A 25011-nucleotide genomic window follows, 5' to 3' on the forward strand; every position below is an offset into this window, starting at 1 on the left:
CCCTCTCCACGCTGCCTGCTGAAGCAGGTCTGTTCCACATAAGCAGAGTCAGGATGACTGGGATACATTTCCCTCAAGCAGTTCCCACTAGTGGGGCAAACGCTGCCCCTCAGGGACAAAGGGCTGCTAATACTGATTTCCTTCCCCTTTCTAGTTTAGTGGGCAGAGAGCACATCCTAGCAAAGAGGTAGTTGGTAGTAATGAGACTTTACCCAGGGAACACGGAGGCTGTAACTACTGGTATTTCACAGCTCTACTTGCACCACATGACTTTGGAACACAACCTGAAGATTTCTTGTCTATGGGCTTCAAACATTATGGAGATACTGGAAAGCTATTAAAAAAGGACACATAGGCAGGAAGTGGTGGTACATGTCTATAATCCCAGCACTTGGGAAACTGAGGCAGAAGTTTTGCTGCAAGGCCAGCGTGAGTTGCACAATGAATTTAAGGCTGGTCTAAACTAAATGGTGAGACCCTGTCTCACAGAAAGAAAGAAAAGAAAAAAGAAAGAAAGAAAGAAAGAAAGAAAGAAAGAAAGAAAGAAAGAAAGAAAGAAAGAGGGAGAGGGAGAGGGAGAGGGAGAGAAGGGGGGAGAGGCAAATGGACATATGTACCGGGTAAAAGGCAAGCAGAGACTGCCTGTGAGGGAAACCACACATTGTACTAGCAGGAGAAGATTTCACAACTGTTATAAATATATCCACAGAACTAAGGAAAACTGTTGGTCACAGAGGTGCATGGCTGTAATCCCAGCATTAGAAGGCTGAGCCAAGAGGATTGCCCTGAGTTCAAGGCCAGTGTGGCGATGCTGGGTGTTCAAAGCCAGCCTGGATTATACAGTAAGATCTTATCTCAGAAACCAAAACAAAAACAAAAATGAACAAAAAAAGCACAGGTCCCTTGGTTCAATCCCCTGTACTGGAAACAAACAAAAAGTGAGCAAGTAACACAAATTCACAGCAAGAAAGGCAATGAAAACTAATAGATAAGAATTTTTAAATGAAATAATATAAAATCTATAAACACATTTCACTTTTCTACATTCCTCAACTGACACAGAACTTTCAGAGAAATAGTGTGGCAATGCAGTTTTGCATGTAGCATACATATACAAAAAATACCAAAGTGAGGAAGTACTATGTAACTAACTCTTCTGTTTCTCACTGGATACACATGCATGAGCACAATAGACATATAGGTTAATGTGGTGTAAATCTGAAACACTTTCTGACAGATTAAGGTTTCTATTATAAAACAGAGACAAAAATCATAATGACATAAAGGCATGGTAAAAATTGCGGAAGACACTAAAACACTACTAAATGTTTTTCATGAAAGGAAGTTAGGGAAATTAGGAGCAAGAGGCAAACAGTCACAAGTCATACAGAGAACAAACTGGCGGACATAAATCCAATAGCATCAAAAGTAACAAAATGTAAATAGTAAGCAATTCAAGAAAAGGAAAAAAAATTTAGAGTAAATAAAAAATAAGATACAAGAATATGCTGTGTATATGAAACACACTGGATTGAAGATCCAAATACACAGAAGACAAACAATGGGGAAAAAACAGAAAAAATCAAACATAAGAAAACAGGGATGGCTATTTTAGTATCAGACAGACTGAAATTTTTGCTAGAAAATGTTATTAATCTTTATGACAATACAGTCAAGTGATCACAAAGACATGAAAGTTAAAAACGAATATGTACTAACAACAAAGCTCCAAAATACTTCAACTAAAGATTAGCCAAATTGAATGGAAAAATGGATAATTCAAACAGAATATTTGGAACCTTCAATAATCACTTCAGAAACATTTTTATCCAATGTTACTGACAAATAAATTTGCACGTTTAAAGTATATGACGTTTGATGATTGTGTACACTGTGAAATGATTACACATGAATCTTGCACACCTATCTCACTTTCAAAAAGGGATAAAACACAGAGGCAGTAAAGTTTTAAAATTGCTTATACAAGACATGGACATTATAAATCAAGTAGACTGAGCAGACATCCACAGAGCGTGTCACCCAATAACTGTAGAAAATACATTCTTTGCAGGTAAACCTGGACCATTTCCAGGATAAACTACATTAAGGCCACAGAAGAAATCGCAATAGATTAAACAAAGTGAAGTAAAACAAAATATGCTCTGACACAGTACATTGAAATTAGAAATCAACATCAAAGAGAAATTAGGAAACATTTTAAAATGTGGAACTCAAACCACACAGTACTAGTTAAACAGTATGTCAAGGAAAAATTAATGTGAAAACTAGAACATTAAAAGACAGCTGCCAGCCAGCTGTGGTGGTGAATGCCTGCAATTCCAGCACCCTGGGAGGCTGAGGTAGGAGGATGGCAAGTTCTGGCCAAGCCCAGGCAATCTAGTGAGGCCCTGACTCAAAAAATTTATAAAGGGGCCAGGGACAAGGCCAGAGTGAAGGCCTGGGTTTCATACCCATACCTCCCCCCACATACACATATACTCCTACATAAAAGAACTGACATTTGTAATTAAAAACTGCTTAGTATTTTTATATAATACCTGATTTGCAAAATCCAAATGTTACCTGAAGACACCCACATTTAACTACATACAATCACCTCATTAAAATATTAAAGGTACACATGAATTATTAATATAAAACTTTCAATAAAAAATACTTAAATAATATATTTAGGACACAAAGAATACCAAAAAAGGGAAATGGAATTTTCTTCTGGTGAAGGTGCATTTACATCAATTAGTATTATCTTAACTCCAAGGAAACCAATAAAAGAAAAAGATTTATATGCCAATGGCTAGAGTAACCAGTACCCACGACACAAAGAGGTATAGTTAATATTTTAGCTATTAATATAGCTCATATTTTGGTACTGGGGATTGCACTTGGACTGTCACACAACTCTACATTCCCAGTCCTTTTCTTTATTGTTATTTTGAAACAAGGTCCCTAAATTGCCCTGGTGGGACTTGAACTTGTGACCCTCTTGCCTCAGCCTCGCTTTGCTGGGAGCACAGGTGTCTGCTGCCACACCCAGCTACTAATACAACTTTAAAAATTGTCGGGCGCAGGCGCTCAACACACCCCGCCCAGGACGATAAGACCACGTCAGCTTCCGCAATGCGCTAAGTCCCTCTCTAAACTAGCCGCCCAGTGCGCACCTCGTGCTCACTCCGTATTCGCCCCGTGCTGACTCTGTGGCAATCCCTGATTGGCCACAGCTGGATATATTAGCCAGAGCCTGCGTCTCATTCCCGCCCTGCTTCCTTGTGGCGGCCTGTGATTGGTCACGGCCGAATATATAAACCAGAGCCCGCGTAAATAAAGCAGCAGTTCCTGTTACCACCTGAAGCGTCTCCTGTCTCATTGGGGGGCTGCGCTGGTCAAAAAATTACTTCCAAAATTTAAAAGTTACACCATATGCCATTTTTACTTGTTTGTTTTCTACTAGGCTCTCCCTCATTAATGTACCTCCATCACAAGACACATACCTAACACCTGCCGGGAACTGCACAATCAATGAAAATATGTAACAGAAATACACTAAACAAAGAAAATAAGTATCACCCACTCCTTTAGGAGTATTTGCCTTTAAGGAAAATTTTACATCTGTAAAAATCAGGCATTGGAACTCAAATATCCAAAATGAAACTTACTTCAAAAAAACAAGGGCCAAGTATATAGTTCAGTGGTACAGTACTTGACCGGCACATGAAGCCCTGGGTTCAATGACATATGTGATCTATATAATTAAGAAAAAAAGAAAAGAAGGGCATTAGAAGTTCAGTAACTATTCAAAGAATGGTATTTTAATGTGAAAATAGGACATCACTGTTTACTGATTATACACTCAAATTTAAATATTAAAACCTATGTTCTCATTGTATGAACACAATACAATTTACTTAAAACTGACACTTTAGCTGGGTGTGGATGTTCAAGCTTGTAAGCCCAGCATTGAGGAGGCTGAGGTAGGAAGATCCCAGTGAGTTTGAGGCAAGCCAGGGATACTTAGTGAGATTAAGGCGCTGTCTTGAGCAATCAAGTAAAAAAAAAAAGAAAGAAAGAAAGAAAGAAAAGAAAAGCATAACAAGATTAGTAACTGTTCAAAGACTAGTATTTTAATGTGAAAATAGTATGTAATTGTTACTGATTATAAACTTCAATTTAAATATTAACAACTATATTCTCATTATTTGAACACAATACAATTTACTTAAAACAAACCTTTCAGCTTGTGAGGATGATCAAGCGTGTGAGATGGGCACTGAGGATGCTGAGGCAGGAAGATATCGAGTTCTAGACCACCTGGGCTACTGAGTGAGATTAAGGTGCACCTGAACTATGTAATGAGACCCTGTTGAATAATCAGGAAAAAAAAAGAAAGACAAGAAAAGCATAAGAAGATTAGTAACTATTCAACAAATAGTATTTTAATGTGAAAATAGGACATAATTATTTGCTAGTTACAAACTTAAATTTAAATGCTAAGAACTATATCCTCATTGTCTTAACACAATAATTTGCCTAAAACAGACCTTTTAGTTGGGTGTGGATGCTCAAGCCTGTATGATGGCATTGGGGAGGCTGAGGCAGGAGGATCACCATGAGTTCAATGCAAGCACAGTGAGTTTAAGGCCAGCCTGCAGTGAAAAGTGACAACCTGTCTCAAACAAATATCAACAAGCAAAAAACACAAAACAGACTTTTCATTATTTATTAACCAAAACTTTATACACATTTGTGAGTGGATTTGTGGACTACATTCCTAGAAGGAAAATGATTACCTATAATTGGTAGGATAAATTTAAAATTTGCTTAAAAATTTCAATTTCAATTTTAATTCCCAAAACCTCGCCCATTTTTTCCTCTCAGGAATTTGGCATCATGATAGAAAGACTAGTTTACTATTTGCTTACAATGTTACATTTATCTATCATGTTAAATGTATTAATTTGATATAAATACTTTTGTGTCTACTGTAAGAGGCAGCACAGAAACCAAAGAGAGGCAGACCACAAATAACAACAGGTTAGGCAGCAATAAGCCTATGTTACCAAACCACACATTCTACAGTAACCAGGTGAAACAGCGGGACCTGCTCAGTAAATGCCAACGTTCTGAACTGTGGCCCGTTTCTAACTTAGGACCAAGTTGAAGGGCCCAAACACGCTCCTCTAACCCATCATACAAAACGCTACACGCCTGCTAGGTCTGTGCCTACCTTCAGCATCCCCCAAACATACTACCTGCATCAAGATATCCCCAAAGCTTCCACTTTTTCTACTACAATTTTCCCACTTCCTTGAATAGCGTTGCATCCCGCTAGACGCAAAAGATAATGGCCACATCCCTTGCTGTAGCAAACCAAAAATATATTGTTCCTCTTTTCATTTATTTTCAGAATTTTTGATGATTATTGTTAAATAGTCTATGATTTCCTAAATATTTCAAACTTCAGAACTGTCACATATACTAAACTTATACATATATATTTTTATTTTCACACGAATACACACATATTACCTAATTTCAATAAATGGATTCAAATCAGGACGTATTTACCACACTTGAATGCTAATGACTATAAGAACCCTACATATAAGACAGGAAACTTTAAAATGGTCTTGTACTTCGAGACGTATGTGGGACCTATGTGAACTAGGAAGAGCACTGGCGCCGGTGAAAATTCAAGGCGCTCCGAGAAGCGGAGACACAGCGCCCAGGCCCAGCAGCTCTATCCCGCGGGCCGCCTTCCCAACGGACCCGGAGACCCAGGTGATGGACACGGACGCGTTCAGAACAGACGGTAAAGGAAACCGGCGAAACTGCCAACAGCACCCCCAACACCTGCAAATCCCCCTTCCCCAAATGATACTAAAAGGAGCATTTCTTTGACAGACAAACCTTGGACCGCTGGCGGGTGGACAACCGCCATTTCCCTCGCTCCCGGAACTACTCCTTCAGGAAGGGAAGCAGGGAATCCGGGAAGGGAACTGAGAATTTCCGGAGGGCCAGAGGGGCCCTGGCCAGGAGGCCGAACGGTGCCCCTGCTGGTGGCAGTGGGGAATGGCAATTGACTGGCGCTTAGGTTTAGGAACTGGACACCATACATACCATATGTGTGTCCTGCGGCTTAGCCGCCTAAGTGAACTTTAATAGGGGTGAACCTTATACATGAGTGGCCAGAAACTGACTCATTGCCAACTCTCTATTTTAGTATGGGATGAGGTCTTAATCAAGTAGCCTTCTACCTTTTCTACCTCATACCTTCTGCAAAGATCCTTTAAATGGTTTATTTTCTTGTTCACACTCTTTATGAACCTTTCAATCTGAAGTTATGCTGTGTGTCTTATATTGTCTTGAATGTCAAGCAATTGAGATTTACATAGGAAAACACTTTGATTGCCAGTTACCTAGAATGTATAAGAAAAGCAGGATTTGGTGGTACATGTCTGTAATCTCAGCACTTGGGAGACAGAGGGGTAAAGATCCCTATGAGTTTGAAAGCAACCTGCGCTACTAAGCAAGATCAAGGCAAGCCTGAACTATGTAGTGAGACGCTGTCTCCAATAATGTAAAAAGAAAGAAAAGCATGAGATTAGTAATTCTTCAAAGAGGGGTATTTTAATGTGAAAGTAGGACATAATTGTTTACGGATTATAAACTTAATTTGAAATATTAAGCAATTTATACATATTTGTCAATGCCTATTTGATAGCTATAAAGATCATTATGGCACATAAAATATTTTTATCAATTGAAAATGGCATAGTTATATAAATCTAGTGTCATAATTTGATTGTGCAGTAGATTAACAGAGAATATTTATGTAATGATTATTATGGTAACTTTCTAATAGTAGCACTTGTAGATTTCAATATTAAATTCACTTTCTCCTCTGCCCTGTCAATTAATTCCATCTCATATCACTATCACCAAGGACTCTGGAAATAAATTGAATGCTTCATTGCAAATTCAGCTTATTATGATTCTTGAGACTTTGTCAAACTATACCTATTCACCACAGTTTGAAATGACCTTCAAAACTTATACTCATCAGCTACATAACACTGTACTTACAAAACAAGTAAAATATACAACACTTTGGAACATATGATAGACGAAGCACATTTCTTGATTCCATATGTGGTTTTTCCACCATAAATAATACTTATATAAATTGATACAGTAAACCTGAACCAAGGATAAAGCAAAATTGTGTGTTCTCCTAATAAACAATAGGTCTGAACTTTTCTTCAACAAAAATTATAGTTGATTCCTAATTGGGAAGAACAGGTATCCATATTTAATGCATTAGCAAAAATAGTTGATTCATTAAAACCACAAAGTGAATTTATGATATCGTTTCAAGTTCTTAAGAAAAGGAGCCATTTTTATATGGCTAATTATCAAAATCCACTGAAATGGTATGTTTCCTAATTTATAAAACAAATCCTCTGATAAACTTTGTAATAACTCCATTCTTCTGATTATGACATGATTCCAAAATCAGACCTTTTCCAAAGCTTATTATGTGCATGCTTTCAAGTATATATTCATATATATAATATTATCATAAAAGTTGAGCTATTTCCCTAATCTTTACTTGTTTCTTTTGTTTTCATTCTTGGAGAGCTACAGTAACCAAAATGATAGCATAACATCTGGAACCTAAGAAGTCAAACAGCGTCCTGGTGTAAACCATCCTCTATCCTCCTCACCTGAGCCCAGTCCTTGGTGTTCTTTGATTAGATTAAATGGAACTTTCTATTATATGAACAGCACCTTTGTTGAATTTTTGTATGAGGTTCATTTTCATTAACAGTGACTGTTATATAATAATAGCATTTGGAGAACCTGTGGGTCTAAAAGCAGCAGGTACTTGAAGAAAGCACTATTTTTAACACTGCTTTTTTTTTAAGAGAATAAACCAAACAATGTACAATATAATAAAGCCAGTCCAAACAAGGCAATAAAAGCAATACAGGTCTCTCGAACAAGATAATAGGAAATCAACAATGGCTGCCATCATATATCTTATTATCTTTAAGTAGCTGTGCATACCATTGGATATCAGAAAATCAAACAAAACAAAATGGAATGAAATCAAACAAAACAAAACAATGAAAATGACCCAGGACTTCAAAACAAGATCATAGGAAATTAACAATGGCTATCATAATACTTCTTGGTCTCCTCTAAATAGTTGCTCAGACTACTAAATTTAGGTCTGCAAAGTTAATCAGTACAAGTACTAAATTCTTTCTTTACTTCATTGCCATCACCTCAGCCTGTGTTCCCACAAATCAACCAGGTATGTGGGGAAGGGACAGGGCTTCCTGTTTCTCACCTGGCCTGCATCATCTCTACTGGCTCACCAGGGGACATGGGTTTCTGGTCCTTCCCCAGCCAGCATGAGTTCTGCTGGATTGCAGAGGACCTTGACTTCTTGGCTCATTCCCCACCCACATGACTGCTGCAGGCTCATGGCGGGGCTTAGCTTTCAGTTCCCTCTCAATACTGATTATTCTGACAAATAGCAAACAGCTCGTGCTAGTCTCTAATTGACTCTATTTCCTCAGCCAACTGTGAGAAGCATTTTATGTTGGTTAGATTTTATTTCTTAAACTGAAAGGACAGAAAAATGCCACGTGATAATTTCATTAGATGTACAGTGTCTTAGTGATCTATTTCTTAATTGTTAAGTTATTTTATCTTTTATAGCTTATGGGATGAATACCCATCGAAAAACAAACTCATAAAGTTTTATAAACTATGAGGTGTCTCAAAGTTTTGGTAAGGAATTTGACTAGAGAATGAAAAAAAAATTGGAAGTTTGTATTTTTTTTGTATTTGCATTGCTCTGGAATTTCCAGGATTTAATGAAGTCTTTGAGGCTATGACAAAATGACTGTCCATGGCAAATTCAATGAAAAACTGTCACACTATAGTGAGTAAAGGATAAGGACAGTCATAAGCAGGGTTTGGGATTTTCTTTCTTTAAGGTGCCCCTTATTTTTCTCTCCTCATACTGTAAGAAGGTAAAGGAGAACAGGCGCAACTCCATGCTATGCGATAGGCTGACAGTGAAGCAGTATTCACAATAGAGCAAGGGGGCCCATCCCAGTCACAGGAGCTGGGAGAGTGATAAGACAGATGCCCTCTGCTTACTGGCTTACAGAAAAGTATCATTCTGGCAATAGTACAGACTGTTCCAAATATTTCTGTGTCCTTTTTGCATAGGCTTTTTTCCAAATGTTTGTTGCAGTTCTCCAATGAAGCTAACAGAGATTTAAATATTAGCGAGAAAAAATTTCAATGACAGGTTCAAATTATGTAAACATTGTAGAACTATTCGGCCAGTTTCCTTAACTTTTTTTTTATTATTTGAAAGTTTCATCTAAATTCCCTAACTCATCATCATAGAGTTTTTATAGAATTAACCCTTTTTTTGTGCATCATGGATACGAAAGGCTATTCCCACAGGTATTGCTTCTACAGATTGGCTCTCAGAATAATCTACCAATTTTGATGTTCTTGATTATCACCTGTTGTGCGTTTCTTTCTTTCTTTCTTCAGCTGTAGCATTTTATGTGCTTTGCAGTGTTCTCTTTCATTACAATACCATTATCATATTTATTACAAGTGTAATTGATTTTCACTAAAGAGATATTTAGTATCTACTATAATAATGGTTTTCATTACAGATAATTGCAGTCTATATTATCCTAATATGTTAGGGAGATTATCTTTTTATATGAACTCCTAATAAAATTAACAATAGTAACTTAAAAACCCCTATATGTTTTCACTTTTGTCAGATTCTTTGAGATCTGCTTCGTGATTCTGTGGTCACATTTTATAATGTTTCAATGTGTGCTAGAGAAAAGTATGTACTCTGTGATTTTTCCTCAAAGGCAACAAGCAAATGAAAGAAAACATAATGCCTAAAATGGTGTGGAAAATCATTTAACAAAAGAAGAGAGCAAAAAAAGCTAATAAACCCATGACATTTCTAAATAACATCATCATTTGGGGAATAAAAAATCATAGTAGGAGACTTCTCATCATGTAAACACCTGTCTGAAGGACTGAAGTGAAAAAAGATGTATAGAAAACTTTATGTCATTTCATTGTGCTTCTATTCCCACTGGCTTTGCTAAAATAATAAGTTTTCGAGGCATAACTGATGCTCCTTTCTAGGTACTTATTCTTTTTGGGCTTTATATGGATTATTTACCATTTTTTAAAATTTATTTTTCAAATTGTCTGTCATTGTGTCCACCTATGTATTTTGGCCTAATGTTTATTTTTCACCTTTGAGGTATACCTTAAAATAATTTTGGGACATCTTAGCATATTATTTTCTTGATCCTTTTTTCTCTAATACAACATTTCTGATTTATGATACAGGCTACCAAAACTGATACTCTTATTCGTGATATAAAGTTGTAAAAACTCAGTGAAATTACTCATGAACTTACTTTTGAAGCTGTCAAGATGAAAACCATATCCTATAAATGTAATACCAGCACTCTGGTAAGTTGAGGCAGAATGACTGCAATACAAAATCCAGTTGTGCATGTTAGCAACTTAGCCAGCTCCAGATTCAAAGCAAAAAATAGTAAACAACGGCAGATACAGTTCAGTGCAAAGGATCTGAGACCTGTACTGCCATGAAATATGGCAGGAGGGAGGCTAAGACAGCATGTCAGAAGACGGAAAGCAGGGGAACGAGGAAGACAAAAAGCAAGGGAAATAACAGACTGGAAGAGCAAGGGAAATTATATCAAGTAAATGACCTTCAAGCCAGGTCTAGGAGACGCACTGATTTTTCTGGCTAGCTTAGCATATTTCCAGAGAGGGAGAGAGAGAGAGAGAGATAGAGAGAGAGAGAGAGAGAGAGATAGATAGATAGATAGAGAGAGAGAGAGAGAGAGAGAGAAGCAGACACACAGAGACAGAGGTAGACAGAGAAAGAAAGACACACAGAGAGACAGAGAGAATAAGAAAGATGAATGTAGTGGAGGGAATAAAAACAGAAGGAAAAAGGAGCAAATAAATTTTCCTCTTAAAAGCTGTCTTCACAATCACTAATTTACATGCTAGTTCCAGGAAGAGCTGCGATTCTTCTCCCCTTGTCTCTGGTGACACCTTTATTAGTTCTTGCATGTGAAGCACACACCCACAACAATGGTGATGGTGGCTGTGGCGGTCCAAGTGCTAGGAGAATTATTAGGTGTCCCTAAGGCAGGAAGTCTGAGCAACATCTTAGAAGCAGGGAGAAAAGAAAGGAGAGTGCACACCTTCATCTGCAGCATTAACCTGACAAACTTCCATTTGTAGCCACAGCAACCCTTGTCCCCACAGGCTTAAGGAGGGGCAGAACTAATGTCCTCTCAAATTTCATTCATGGCAATCTATGGTAAGGAATCTTTCTCTCTGAATAAAGTCTCTCTGAATAATAATATCTCCTTAATATTTGACATTTTTGGGACCCCTTGTAAAACTGAGTCATGGAGAAGCTGGAGCATAAGACAGGGCCCCAGGACAGCAAGTGGGATGTTAGAGGTAAAACATGCTGGTCAATTCCATTTCTTCAGCTTTGAAAATTAGATTATTGAAAATGATCTGACATCAAGATCTACGTGCTGAATGGAAAATGTGATAAGCAGATTTTGTGAGCACCTGAATTTTTGATAGTGTCAAATGTGACTGTATCCAGGGTGGTGAATTTTATTTTTACCATCATTCATCCTGTGGATAGTATACATTACACATATGTATGTAATGTCCACCAAGAATGTTTGAAGATATGTGCATTTTCTCAATTTCATAAAAAAGCACCCAACCTTACTAGGAGTGATTTCCACTGGTATTATTTTTCTAGAGCAATTTAAACATTCTGTTAATGTAATTGCAAATCACTCATTAATAAACTTCAAATAAATCCTTTAGTCTCTGGACTCGTGTTGCCTCTTACAACCATGTTTCCTTGTGCTTTTTTTTTTTGTTGTTGTTATATCTTTGTTTATATTGTCTCACATGTATGGGATGACGTTTCTGCCATGGAGCAATAGAATTCCAATGAACCTAGGCCTTTTGGGGAATTACAAGGATAAGGATAAACACTTCTTCTAACATATCTTGTCATTGTGTACAACTGTAAGCTATAGACTCACTCAAATCCATGGCATGATGCTCTGCTCCTTTGTGAAATGTGCATACATCTGAAATTTGAAAAGAAATAATTTTGTGTTAGTATTCATCATAAATTAAAACACTTGCAGTGGGAAAGACATACATAAAAGAAGAAAATTGCAATCAACATACTGAGCAAACATATCTGCAAATCATTTATCTGAGACAAGAGTAATTTCCCAAATAATATGGAAGTCTAAATCAATACTAAGAAACAAAGATGAAAGATAGACAAGAGCATAAGACTTGATCACATATGAACAGCTATTTTGAAGAAAACAAGACATCATAATAGCTAGTGCTGATTTAATATCATCTTGTTTTGAAGTCCCACCAAACTGTTGTTCTTCTGTCTCCACTAGTTTTATCATGCTGTATCTTATTGGATTTTATTATATGTGATAGTATAAACAAAAAGTTTTATAGGCAAAGAGATAATATAGAAGCCATTGTTAGTTTTCCATTAACTGATTCTAAATACCCTTTAATACTTTTATCATCTTGTATGGTTTCACACTGTCTTGATATGTTTGGAGCCATAGAGTATGAAGTTATACTCAAATATTTCAAGGAAAGAGACATTATGGTACCTATTGTTAAGTTGTGTTATCTTGTGATGAAACACTAGGTTGCTGAAATTGTTCTGTTATGATCTGTATTGTTATGTTGTTATGTCCTCTTTTATCTCAATCTCCCCCCTTTTTAAAATTTTATCTATTTATTATTTTTAATTAAGGTAAAAATAGAAAAAGTAGCAGGATATATTATATTAACTTTTTTGATTTCCTATTAACTTGATTTGAGGCCCTGTATTGCTCTCACCATCTTGTTTTGACTGATTAGACTCTGTTCCATTCTGTGTGATAGTATCAAGTTTGAGGGTATAGGCAACTGCTTTGAAGGCAATAAGATTCACTATGATGCTCATTCTGGTTTGACTATTATCTTCTTTTGAAGTCCTGTAATGTCTCCAATGTTTAGGTTTTATTGGTCTTATTCTGTATTGTGTTGTTCAATTTTATTATACCTGATGCTATAGGCAATTCTTTTTAACGTAGCAAGAGGCATTATGGTAACCATTGTTGATTACTTTGTATTCTGTTTTTACATCATGTACTATGTCCATCCTTCGTTTTGACTGACTGCTTTGTTTTGTCATACTTGGTTTTATTCTCTTCTAAAAAAAAAAGTAATAAGAACTGTGGGAGTAATAAAACCCAAAATGTGTAAATGTTATTATAAAAAAGAGAAGAAAAGAAAGTGCTCTAAAGGATACAACTGCAAGTGTGCCTACGTGTGCAAGATAGATGACCATATTACTAAGTTTTTGTTGGATCATTGAACACAACTGTTTGCAGTCTCACTGTTTGAATGTCCACTTTGTATGCTTTAATTTTGTAACTTGAACAACTATTTCTAAGGTGACAATATGTAATCTATTAACTAGTGATTTCTTACTGTTTATTTTTTTGAAATTCTTTATTACTTGTACCCTTTTAGTGTTTTGGATTTTTTTCTTTAAATAAAATTTTTTTGAAAAGAAAAAAAAGACTTGATCACATACTTAGCAAATATACCCCATGGTTTGCAAAAGAAGAAAAAAAAAATGTTTAACATCTTTATGGACTGTTTCAGTTGTAAGTTTACAATATATACTTGTTATATGTTTTGGGGAAATGTGTGCATGTATATAAAATATCATAATAATTTTAAATACCTTACTTGAACTGCATAGCGAGACCCTGTCACAAACAAACATATAAAACAAAAGCAAAACAAGTAATCAGGAGGACTCTGAGAAGGACCTAAAACAAGCTCAGTAAGGAAGCTAGGAGCATGCTCTGAGCCCCCCTGCAGTGGACAGAGAATGTTCCCAAAGGAGGGGCAAGGATGACCCGGATGTGATTTCCTTGCAGTATGTGCAGTCTGTGAGGCACTCTATCCTAAGCAACCATGGTGTCCAATGAGAGGAGTGTGGAGGAGTTGTCACAGGCGCTGCTCAGTGTTAAAGTGAGATGAAGGAAGCACTGAGGGGAGTGCGTGACAGCACAGAAAGCCTGGCAATGCATGGCGTCACTGCTCCCATTAAGTACTGGGAACCTTCAGCCTGGAGGTCCCAGTACCCCTGTGCTGTCCTCGCCTGCCTCTCAGGCTCTGAGGAGGGTGGAGGCCTTGTTTGTGTAGGAGGAATCCGGAGTTGTGCAGTATTTAAGATAAAGGCTCCTTGTGCCTTGTGGTACTCAAAATCCCAGCACTTTGGGAGGCTAGGCAGGTCAATCACTAGTTGGAGCCCAGTCTAACCAATTTAGCAAGAATCTATTCCAAATTTAAAAAACATTTTTTTTCCAAAAATGCTGATGTTGTACCTCAGTGTGAAGGTCCTTGTTTCAAAGCACTGTACTGGAGAAAAACAATCTGTGTAGGCGGCAAGTGCCTGCAGACCCATGGCTAGAGTGCAAAGCAGGATTGCAAGTTTGAGCCCGGTTTGGCTAGTATTTGCAGAGCTATCTGAAAACTTTAAAAATAATGTTTTTAAAGGGATGGGGAATATCTGTGAGGTTGCCTGAACCCTTGAGACAACTGGAGGCAGAAATATTTCTTAGTGATATAAGAACAGCAGTATCTGAGTGATGTGAAGTAGACTTTTGCATCTTCCAGGCCCCAGGATCAGAGCAGCACCTTTTAAGCCTCAGGTGGGGGCAGGAGCTCCGGCTGAGGAATGGGATGGGGGTGGAATGAAGAAGTCAGCAGGCTCTGAGCCTAGAGAAGTTAGGGGGAGTTTTAAGCTAATGTGTCAGGCTTTTGTTATGAATAGAAAAGGGGGGTAATCAGAATAAAAAATACATAAAAGAATGAGACTGTCATTGCGGACAGGGAAGGGAAGATTGGAAACTGGACAGACCTGCCCCCTCTTTGGGCTGCTTTCTCCTGTGTTGGGGCATCTTGGTTCAGGGTTATGCTTTTTCACCCCTATGAGAGATTTCTTGGTTTCTGTTTTATTTTTGTGCTTTTGAGCAGAACGACATGTTCTATGAATTATTAGGTGAGGTTTGGACTGTTGCTCAGGTGAAATGCATCACCTGAGGACTCCTGCATCATGGTGCAGGACTTGAACGGTCCTGCTGGTTCTGGATCATGGTTAGGAATTTTGAGATTGTAATGAGGCTCTCCTGCAGGTCCTGTGATAAGCTTGAGTAACAGGTGAGAGACCTGCTCTTTTTCCAGCACAGCAGCTACTTCCACAGTTATCTCTAAAGGTAGAAATGAGGTTAGAGGGACTTCCCTTTTTGCTGGATGTATTCAGTGGGAGCTGCATGAATACGGGGCACAATCAGAGTAAAGTGTGTATCCCTGTCTGGTTAGTGGGTAGGCACAGAATTGTTTGCCCAAACTCAGGTTTGGAACAGCCAAGTTGTGAGATGTAATAGGATGGTGCTGTAAAGCATAGGCCCCTATGAAAGAATGAAGGACTGTGACCCCTTTCCATACAAAGATTTACCTGGCTAAGGAAGCCCCCATTATACGTTGTATTGATACAGTTATGGAGGGAGGAGATGTCAATAAGCTCTCGTGGAAATTATCTACAGGTCATGGGATTGATTAGGCCTGGGAAAGAGATTGTGGTTGTAGGTCGTCCAGAGAAATGAACAGACTGTGTGAACTTTGTTTGCTTCGGGTGAAATTTTATAATATCTCTGGAGAGTTTGTAGTCTCTGAGACTCCTGATAGTGACAGTTTCATTGCTTTGAGAAGTTTTTCCCTGAAATGCACTCTCAGGGGTTGGCCCATGTTAAGTGTAGAAAGGGGCTTGCTGTATGCAGGAAGTGTCTAGGGCTATGAAACCAATAGCGTATGGAGTGTAGGCAATTCACAGCACTTAAGAGGCCTGTGTCTGAAAGAGTTTGGTTGCCCTGTGCACCACAGCTATTGGGTCTGAGGTAAGGATGGTATTGGCTGGAACTTGGAAGGATGGGCCTAAGCCCTTTGGCAGAGCAAATCGCCTCTGGGTGCTCAACTAGGCAGACTTGGGGGTGGAGATTGCCATACAGGCTGAAGACAATAGAGACAGTCACAGCAAGCAACCTTGGGCAAGAGACAGATTTGTCCTGTTTACAAGCCTGGAGGTGAGATTAAAGAAATACTGTAAATGTTGGGCTAGAAGTAAGTGTTTTTACAGGGGGAATAGTGTTGTGGAGAAGAAAGAGAGCCATCTGAAGAGTGGGTAGATCATGGTGAGTTCAGAGGAGGAAGGAATTGAGCCCCGGTGGTGTAAAGGGGCCTCTAGTCAGGCTGAGAGGCTATCAGAGGAAAAAATCTGTGAAATTTCCTGTGAATAGTTTTTAAGGAGGAGTAGAATAAGGTAAAAGAGTAGAAGGGCTAGGATTGGAGTTATGGTTAGGGCTCATGGTTTAAGAGGTGTGGTGTCTTCTTGGGGAAGGATACAGAATCTTTGTGGTAACCTTGGGAAGAGTATGACAAGAAGCAACTGAAGGGTATTTAATGTCCCATAAAAGAGGTTTTCTTTTTAGGGTATAATGAAGTAAAGTTTGTATGCTCTGTGTTATGGAAGGTATTGGGCTAAGAAGAATAGCTCAGGTTGGGTGGCAGTGGTAGAGTGAGTATGTCAAAGTATACCTCATGTTGTTAATGGGATTGGATAGGTTAGGAGTGCTAGAAAGGAATGTGCCAAAATGAATGCTTTTAAGGTGTAAAACTGAAGTTTCTTACTCAGTAGTTTGGAGATAAGACCATCAATCCCGCAATAGTGACAGAGGAGAGAGCTAGAGTCCTGTGTGCTCCTGTAAAACTGACCACATTGTGCCTGTGCCTAGAAGAAAAGAGATGAGCTTACCTGCTGTTGTGAGACCAGCCCTGAGCTCTTTTGTGGTGATGGAGATCACAGGAGCCTTGGAATTGGGCCTAGTTAGTGAGCTGTCCTCCACAGCCATTTCCAGCAGACTGGCGAAGGACAGTTTGAAGTTGGTCTTAGGACAGGGACAATTGGCCCCATTCCCAGAGTTCTGGGTACAGTCTGCCTTCCAATGTCCCTTTTGTCCAGAGGCTGGACCTGGCTTGAGTAGGTGCTGAGGGTTTGGACCGTCCTTGGCCCAGTGTCCTTCAGTGTTCATTTGAAACATTGTATTGGAGGTGCTGAGGAGACTTTGTTAGGGCTTTGTTTCTGTTTCCCATTACCTTGAAAGGCTGATACCAGCAGCTGGCATTTAATCTGTTTCTGTTTTATCATCCCCTAGTTTCTGTTATTAAAGATCTTGAAGGCTGCCTCAGTGAGATCTTTCTGACAGGTCCATGACCCCTTCTCTAATTTTTGGAGTTCCTTTTTGGAATCTGAGGAGCAGTGGGAAATAAATTGTGAATAAATACAATTTTCCTGTCTCTGAAGCAGGATCTAGAGTGGTATATTTAAAACATTTTAAACTTAAAATGGCCTCAGTGAATCTGTTCATGAAGGCTGCTGGATTTTCATCCAATTTTGAATGATTTCTTCACTTTTATGTTAATTTAGTACTTTTCGTACAACTGTTGCTTTTTCTCTTTCAAATTCAAGATAAAAAGAAACATATCACTAAATTAGGGGGGTGTCAGCCTGATGGTTCCATTGGGGTCCTTGTCAAGAATGCTCCAGAGGCCTTCTGCACTGGGTTTGGGTCTCACACATGGAGAGAGTCTACAAAAGCTGTGTCACAGGCCCAGATGCATGTTTTTATTTGAGGGGGAGGAGTAGAAATAAGGATAGAATAAACATCTGCTATTTGAACCAACAGGAGAGGGTGAGATGTTAGAATTCCTTGGTGTAGTGCAGGGTCTGCAGTGTAGAACCCCAGGTGTTTTTCAGTTTGGGAGAGGTCAGAAGTGAAAAGTAAACATGGATGTACACAATGCCTGTGCTCTGCCACCTCACAGAGAGGACAGAGCCTAGCAGAGGTTGTGGTTGCAGAGAGAGTTGGTGTGTGTGAGAGTGGGTAGTGCATGAGGAAAAGGATGGTAGAAAGGGAGAAGAGGTAGAATGAGAGTTTCAAATAGTAGAGTTGGGAAGACCAGAGGAAAGTGAGGGTGGGAGGTGGTGGGGAAGTGGAAGAAGGCACTGAAGCCAGAGGGACATGTGATGGCTGAGGTGTGTGGTTAGAGGGGTCAAATTCTGGTTCCAAGAGAGAATTAGAATCAAATCTAGATTGATGATGAAATAGGAGGATTTGGAACATAGTACAGGATTAGCAGAGTGAAGGGTGACTGAGAAGATGGAAAAATGCCTGTAGCTAAGGCATTTCTGATCACTTGACTTTGCGCTGAATAAAGTTGTCTAAATGTAGAAGTATTTGAGACTCAAAGGTGTGATGCTTTGGTCACCAGTGAATTTATCTAACTGATACTGTGGGAAGATAGTATTATAAATAAAAAAGATGAATTATTTTGGTTTGATATTTCCCCCTTGCCTTAGTTACTTTTTACTGGTTGCTGAGGCAAAATACTTGAAGCCCAAAGTTGGGAAAGGAAAGGCTTATTTATTACAGTTTTTGGAGGTTTCAGTCCACGCTCAGTTGGCTCCCAGGCAGGTGGGCATGGCTGGGCTGCCTTTCATGGTGGCTGCAAACAGCAAACTCGATCCAGCAAAGAGAAAGACACACCTTCTTCATGCCATTACATCACATCCTGGCTCCACCCCTATGTGAGTGGAGCAATGACACCATCAATCCAAGCACTAGACAATAAATCATCACAAATGAACAATGCAAACTCATGAGGCCTGGGGGAGACAGATATAAACCATGAAATTTCACCCCTGGCCCCCAGGACTCATGTACACCATTTATAAAAAAGACATTTAGTCCACCTCCAAGAGTTGCCAAAGTCCTAAGTTTCAGCATTGCTGAACAAAGTCCCAAGTCTCCTCCAAGATCTATGTCAAACTGTTAACTGTAACCCTGTACAAATGAAACAAGTTTAAGCATTACTGAAATGGAAAGGCACAAGATAAACGTTACCATTCCAAAAGTTACAAACAGGGGAATATAAAGTATTGGAAACAAAGCAAGTCCAACATCCAGCAGGACAAACATTAAGTCCTAGAGTTCCACACTCAGCATCTGAAGCAATATGGTTGCAAGCTCCAAAAGCATTGGGTGATTCCACCCTCAGGGCACCTCTGGCGATTTCAACTCCTGCAGCTTTTCTCTTAAATCTTCTCTGTTCACTTTTTGCAGCTTCCCTTGGATCATCCACACTCCTGGCTTTTCCAAACTTCTGGAGTCTCCACTGCACCTTCGGCTTCACACTTACATCTTCACAAATTGCCCTCTCAGGGGCACACTGCTTGGCCAGTCAGGCCCTTTGCAATCGAGGTGGAAGCCATCTCACCCTCAGAATTTGTGCATTTTCCTTGCACCTAAAATCATCACCTTGTGGATGCCACCAAGATTTGCTGCTAGCTGAAGCAATAGCCAGGCTTTTTCTCTCTCTTGGCTGTAGGGGTCAGTTGCCTGCATCACAGAGCCCTGTTTACTTGATTGTGAGAAAAAGCTTCTCTATGTTGCCACCATTCTGAAACCTCATGTGGCCACTGTTGCCATTCTGGAACATGGCACTTTGGAGCTTTTCCCTCTGAGCAAATTTTTTCACCTTGGCTGTGAGGCTGCACAGGGTGGGAAACCGCTTCTTGGGATGCTCCAGGGCCATCTTTCTTATCTCTCTGTTTCTCTTTAGGAATCAAAATCTCAACTCTGTCTTTACAATTCACAGCCTTCCTGGAATTTAGCTTCTGGCCAAACTCACAGCATTGTGAATTATCCTGTTGGGCTCTTGCTCTTGATTTGAAACTTATAGCTGGCTAAAAGCCCCCAACAATAGCCATGCCACAGCCTCAATGTTTGATTGCTTTTTAATTGCTTTTTCAAGATTAATCAGTCCATTGCCCTTTGTCTCAGTTTCAGGCAAAGTCTCTGGGCAGGAGCAAAACGCAGACAAACTTTCTGCCAAGCCATAACACACATCATGTGGAGTCCAAAGACCAATGCAGTCTTTCCCAGCAGAAACCTCCCAAGCCTGGTCTTTACTGTCTGGCTCTCTGTCAGCTTTCTGGTCTCCTGAGCTCTGACCAGAATCTCCTCTACACAACAGCCTAAGCTGCGTCATCTCTATGCATCCAGGCGACATGTATGAACCTTTCCAAACTCTGTCCACAGCCATTTCCAAAGCCTCTTGAAAAACATGGCCAGGTATAGTCACAGCAAACAACCCCACTCCTCAGTACCAAATTCTGTCTTCGTTACTTTTTACTCATTGCTGAGGCAAAATACCTGAAGCCCAAAGTTGGGAAAGGAAAGATTTATTTCTTACAGTTTTTGGAGGTTTCAGTCTATGCTCAGTTGGCTCCCAGGCAGGCAGGCATGGCTGGGTTGCTTTTCATGGTGGCTGCAAACAACAAACTCGAACCAGCAAAGAGAAAGACACACCTTCTTCCTGCCATTACATCACATCCTGGCTCCACCCCTATGTGGATGGAGCAGTGACACCAATCCAAGCACTAGACTAACAACCATCACAAATGAACAATGCAAACTCATAAGGCCTGGGGGCCACAGATATAAACCACGACAACCCTCCCAGTTAGAAGGCTTCTAGTTTTTTAAAAAGCTTTAAAAAGATGAGTCTTTGGGTGGTTGGAGGTCTGAGTTGGAATTGCCCAGAATTCAGTGGGTGGGGTTTCTAAGCCAAAGGAGGAGAAAACCATGGAGACATAGGTGTCTTTGAATAGTCTCAGGGAAATGGTAGAGATTGGAATCTTGTGTCTCCTGAGAGGCCAGGCCAAAGGGCTAGTTCCTCATGCCTGGGAGAAACAAGACCTAGAGAGAGGATTTATGGGCAGATGGATGGGAGAAGGGGCAAGGTACTCTGGAGGAGATCTAGAGACTCCCTGGACTTCTATGTGTTGACTGCCTGCATTATAGAAGACAGCTGGTGTTGTTTGCAAGGGCGGTGACAGCAAGGGTGGCCTTATGGGTAGGTGGCCTCACACAGGGCCCCTGAGTTTCAGCACCAAGTGTTTAGGTTAATTAAGACCAAGAGATGGCCAATCAAGGCAGAACTTGAAACACAGCAAGTATTGTAGTACACTGGCAGCCCGAAATAGACTTTCACCATGCCCTAGGAGGCCGTGCAGAAGCTTGCAAGCCTCATGGGGTGGATGGAGTTTGGGCTGGGGTGTGGAATGAGGGATGTAGTGAGGAAATCAGTAGGTATTAAATAGAGAGTAGAAGTCAGATTGCTGGGAAGATTTAACCTAATGCTGCTCATAAATGCAAAGGGCCTGCTGCAGCTGAATTCTCTCAGTATTGTGGGGGAGGAAAAGAAGCTTGTGTTTTGTCACCAGACTGTAATCCCAATAGTCTTGGAGGCTGCAGTGAGAGATGGCCACTGTCAGGCCAGACATATAGTTTCAGCCTCTTAGCATGTCCATGTCTCAAAATTTAAAAAAAAAAAAAAGAATTAAAAAGTACTAGGGATGAATTTCAGTGCAAAGGCCCTGTGTTGTAGTGTCCAGTACAGGAGAAAAACATAGAAAAACAAAACAAAAAAAATAAATAAAACCCAAAATAAAAAACCCTAAATAACTAAACTGTTATGGAGACTCTTAACCAAACCATTGAGCTTCACCCTGTTGTCAGCCCTGAGTCTCTCGGTACCAGTGAAAGAATGAACTGCCCACAGATGTCTCCCTAAAGAATCTAGAGGTGGTGAGGCCTTAGTCTTACATCAGCAGCATCATGTCTTCAGAGAAAGAATTCCAGTTTCTGAGGACCTGCCAGGGGCCCAGGTGGAAACCTTGAGTGAATTCTTAAGGTTACGCCACCCCAAACCAGAGAGTGCACCACGGTATCTAGGACCCATTGTGTTTGGGATGTCCCAGGCCTAAGGTGTTTCAAAAATCCCTTGTGGGCTATGTGAGTAAGTAGAAGACTTTCCAGACAATAGATAAGCAGCAGCATATTTATAGCCACTTTCCAATATGAACGGTGCATGTGAAGGCTGTGAGAATATGAGCAGCTGACAGAGAAGGATCCCAAAACCTCTTCCCTTGCTGTCAGCTTTGGGAGACCAGCAGAACAAATAACAGCCTGAGGAGACCTCTCATCTCCTCCTGACAACACAAAAAAATGTAGGTTTTGTTCAAAGTGTACAACTGGATTCTGTCAGGTTCATATAATTAGTGCTGGCTTTCCAGAGATTTTATAAAAATATATCAGGTGAATAAATCTCAGACCTGTGAGGATGCAGGGACCCTGACTGAAGATCATCTAACTACACACACTGAAATAAAGGACCCTGCTGAGCCTCTACACAAACCCTTTGGTCAACTCTGGGGAGAACATGGGATGGAAACAAACAGGTCAGATAATTTCATGTTGTCCTTGTCTTTTTATTTTTAGAGCAGAGACAGCTTCAGTCTGAGAGAGCATGACCAGATCATCAGGCAGAATTCCTAGGTAATTCAGGGATTAAAGTTAAGAACCCTGAGTTAGTAGTGAGGGAACCACTCTGGTTGGAACACATGCAGCCCCGCCATGTGTTGTCCACCATGGGATGTTAAGCCACATATATGTAATATCCCATCAGTTCCTCCTAGGTTTTCTTTAGGAGGGGAATCTTTAGCATAAGGAGGGGATAACAGGTCAGCAATTTAGGAACGTCATACAGGAGCAGGTGCTAATGTGTAGAGACTGAGTAAACGCTAAGCATCTATTTATGATACTATGTTTGGGGCCTTCATAACTCCACTCTGGCTCTGCATTAGTCCATTGGAAACTCCTGGTAGAAATGGTTGGAACTTTTACAATCTCATTTAATTTTCATGCTTCTTAGGGAAGTCTTTGTATCAAAGGCTCCTCCGGTCAACATAGGAGTAAGTGCATAATGGCTTCTCAGAAGAGAGGTGAATTCAAAGACCAAAGCTATGACCCACCTCAGTTCAAAAAGGACCCAAATCTCTATTTCTGCTATCAGTTCAGGGTGTCTCAGGCATGCATCACCTGAATAGGATTTCTTCTTTTCATTCCTGGACTTCCAGGGAGGGCAGTATTTTGCTGTGTAGGGTCCACAGTACATCAGGTGAGCTGAAGAATGAGTGGGAAAGCCTACCAGGATCAGCGTGGGACCCTGAACAAGTGTGAGGACTCTATCTGCTCTTATGTACTGGTCTTCCCTTTGGTGTGATGACTGCTAAACTGCCTTTGATAGATGTATAAGACATCTTTTCCCTCGCTTCATAGTAATCTCATGAATGTGAGGCCCTTTTGTGGTAGAAGTGATGAAAGTTATCAGAATTGGTGACTGCAGCTCAGTAGGGAAGGATTAAACACTATGAGCCCAGGAAAGCAGCATTTCAGAAGGCAGGATCTGATCATTGCCCTGCTTTGATGTGCTTGGAGCTGATAAAAGCACAGGGCAAGCCTGTCAGGCTGAAGTCTCTGTTCTTCATGCAAAGTAAATGTAGATTTATAAACATTTGTGTCTGAAAAATTAACTTCACAGTTGTACCTTGGTTTAAGAGAATAATTTCTTTTACAATTTAAGAAAGGTGGCTGCACTTTTGTTTCTGTGAGGAAGACGGTGTCGTGATCATGTTTGTCATTTCATGCTGAGTTTCTGAAAGGAAGCAAACATTGGTTGAATGCTTTTGTTTGTGAAACCAAGTATTTCAAACAGAAGCATTCATGAATGGAAATATAAGAGTGCACCTGCAAAAGTTGTGTTACTCAAGGAAAGTCACAGAATCAGGACAATAGGACATACACCTCAGAACATAGTGATCCTGATGGAATTTAGTGTTGCTCTAGCACTTGGGAAACTGAGACAAATACATTTGCATGTGATGTTCCTGACTCTTCCCAAATGGTTATAATGTCATAAGTAAGTAGTAAAAGTCAGCAAAATCAGTTTCAAGGACAGAAGGTATATCACACATTGCAAAGAGCATTTGCTTTAATAGAGCAAAATAATGATCATCTCCCCCAAGGATAAATGAGAATTGATGTACTGGCCACAATCTCCTATTCATTCCATTATAAAATGCAGACACGAAAGGCACAAAGTCTCACTAGCTTACTTTATGCACTGGTGTTTCAGTGAGGGACTGGTGTAGATATGAATGTTGCATGTTGAGAATCCAGTGTGTATGGAGCTCAGGAATTGTGAAGCATGTATATGGAGATGGGGAATAGGGACTGAAAAGCATCCACTACAGGCATAAGGTTACCAAGTATCCTGTACCCTGACAACTTTATCAAGCCAGGGAGCCATAGATAGCTTTCAACTTAAGAGCTTGCTGCAGTTTTAATGGTAGTGAGGTTTTAGGCAAGATTATTTGTCACAGTGTGAGACTGTGGTGACACAAAAACTGAAAATAGATTGTTCATAGAGGAAACCTAATTCAGTCACCAAGAAGGCCAGAGGGGCTACACTCAACCGAGGGCACCCATGTTAGACAGACTCCCAGGAGTAGCACTGAAGCTGAGGACTCTCAGGCTTTTATTTAGGACCTTAGTGTAAGAGAAAATAAAACAGAAGAAAAGCTGTTTGGGCAAGTAGCTGTCTCAAGGCCAGGCAGTTTTCTTGGGGAAAGGGGAAGGACAATGGCCAGACATGACATGCCTCACTAATCTAAACTTCCTACTGTTTAACGATTCACTCCTCCCATGACGTGCATACTCTTGTCCCACAGTTTAACCATTCACTCATTGGCCAAGTCCTCCACAACTGTGCTTGATCCATAACCCT

At 40.0% G+C, this 25011-nt stretch overlaps 1 long non-coding RNA gene across 2 annotated transcripts in view; it reads right to left on the reverse strand.

Moving 5' to 3' along the window:
• The window catches only part of LOC101788420 (uncharacterized), a 103969-nt gene extending 97950 nt beyond the window's left edge, over positions 1-6019 (reverse strand). Inside the window, exons 1-4 of one of the 2 annotated variants that reach the window (XR_010045417.1) lie at positions 5926-6019; positions 4557-4661; positions 4246-4375; positions 3767-4050 (exon numbers count right to left, since the gene is read on the reverse strand). This is a non-coding gene — a long non-coding RNA (uncharacterized LOC101788420). Of the gene's footprint in view, positions 1-3766; positions 4051-4245; positions 4376-4556; positions 4662-5925 lie in introns of those variants that run through there. The other variant, XR_010045416.1, reaches the window with a different exon arrangement.
• Positions 6020-25011: the final 18992 nt, after the last annotated feature.

This window comes from Cavia porcellus, unplaced genomic scaffold (assembly GCF_034190915.1).
Source record: "Cavia porcellus strain 051 isolate PalLab524CR breed Dunkin Hartley unplaced genomic scaffold, mCavPor4.1 scaffold_33, whole genome shotgun sequence".
Lineage (NCBI taxonomy): Eukaryota > Metazoa > Chordata > Mammalia > Rodentia > Caviidae > Cavia > Cavia porcellus.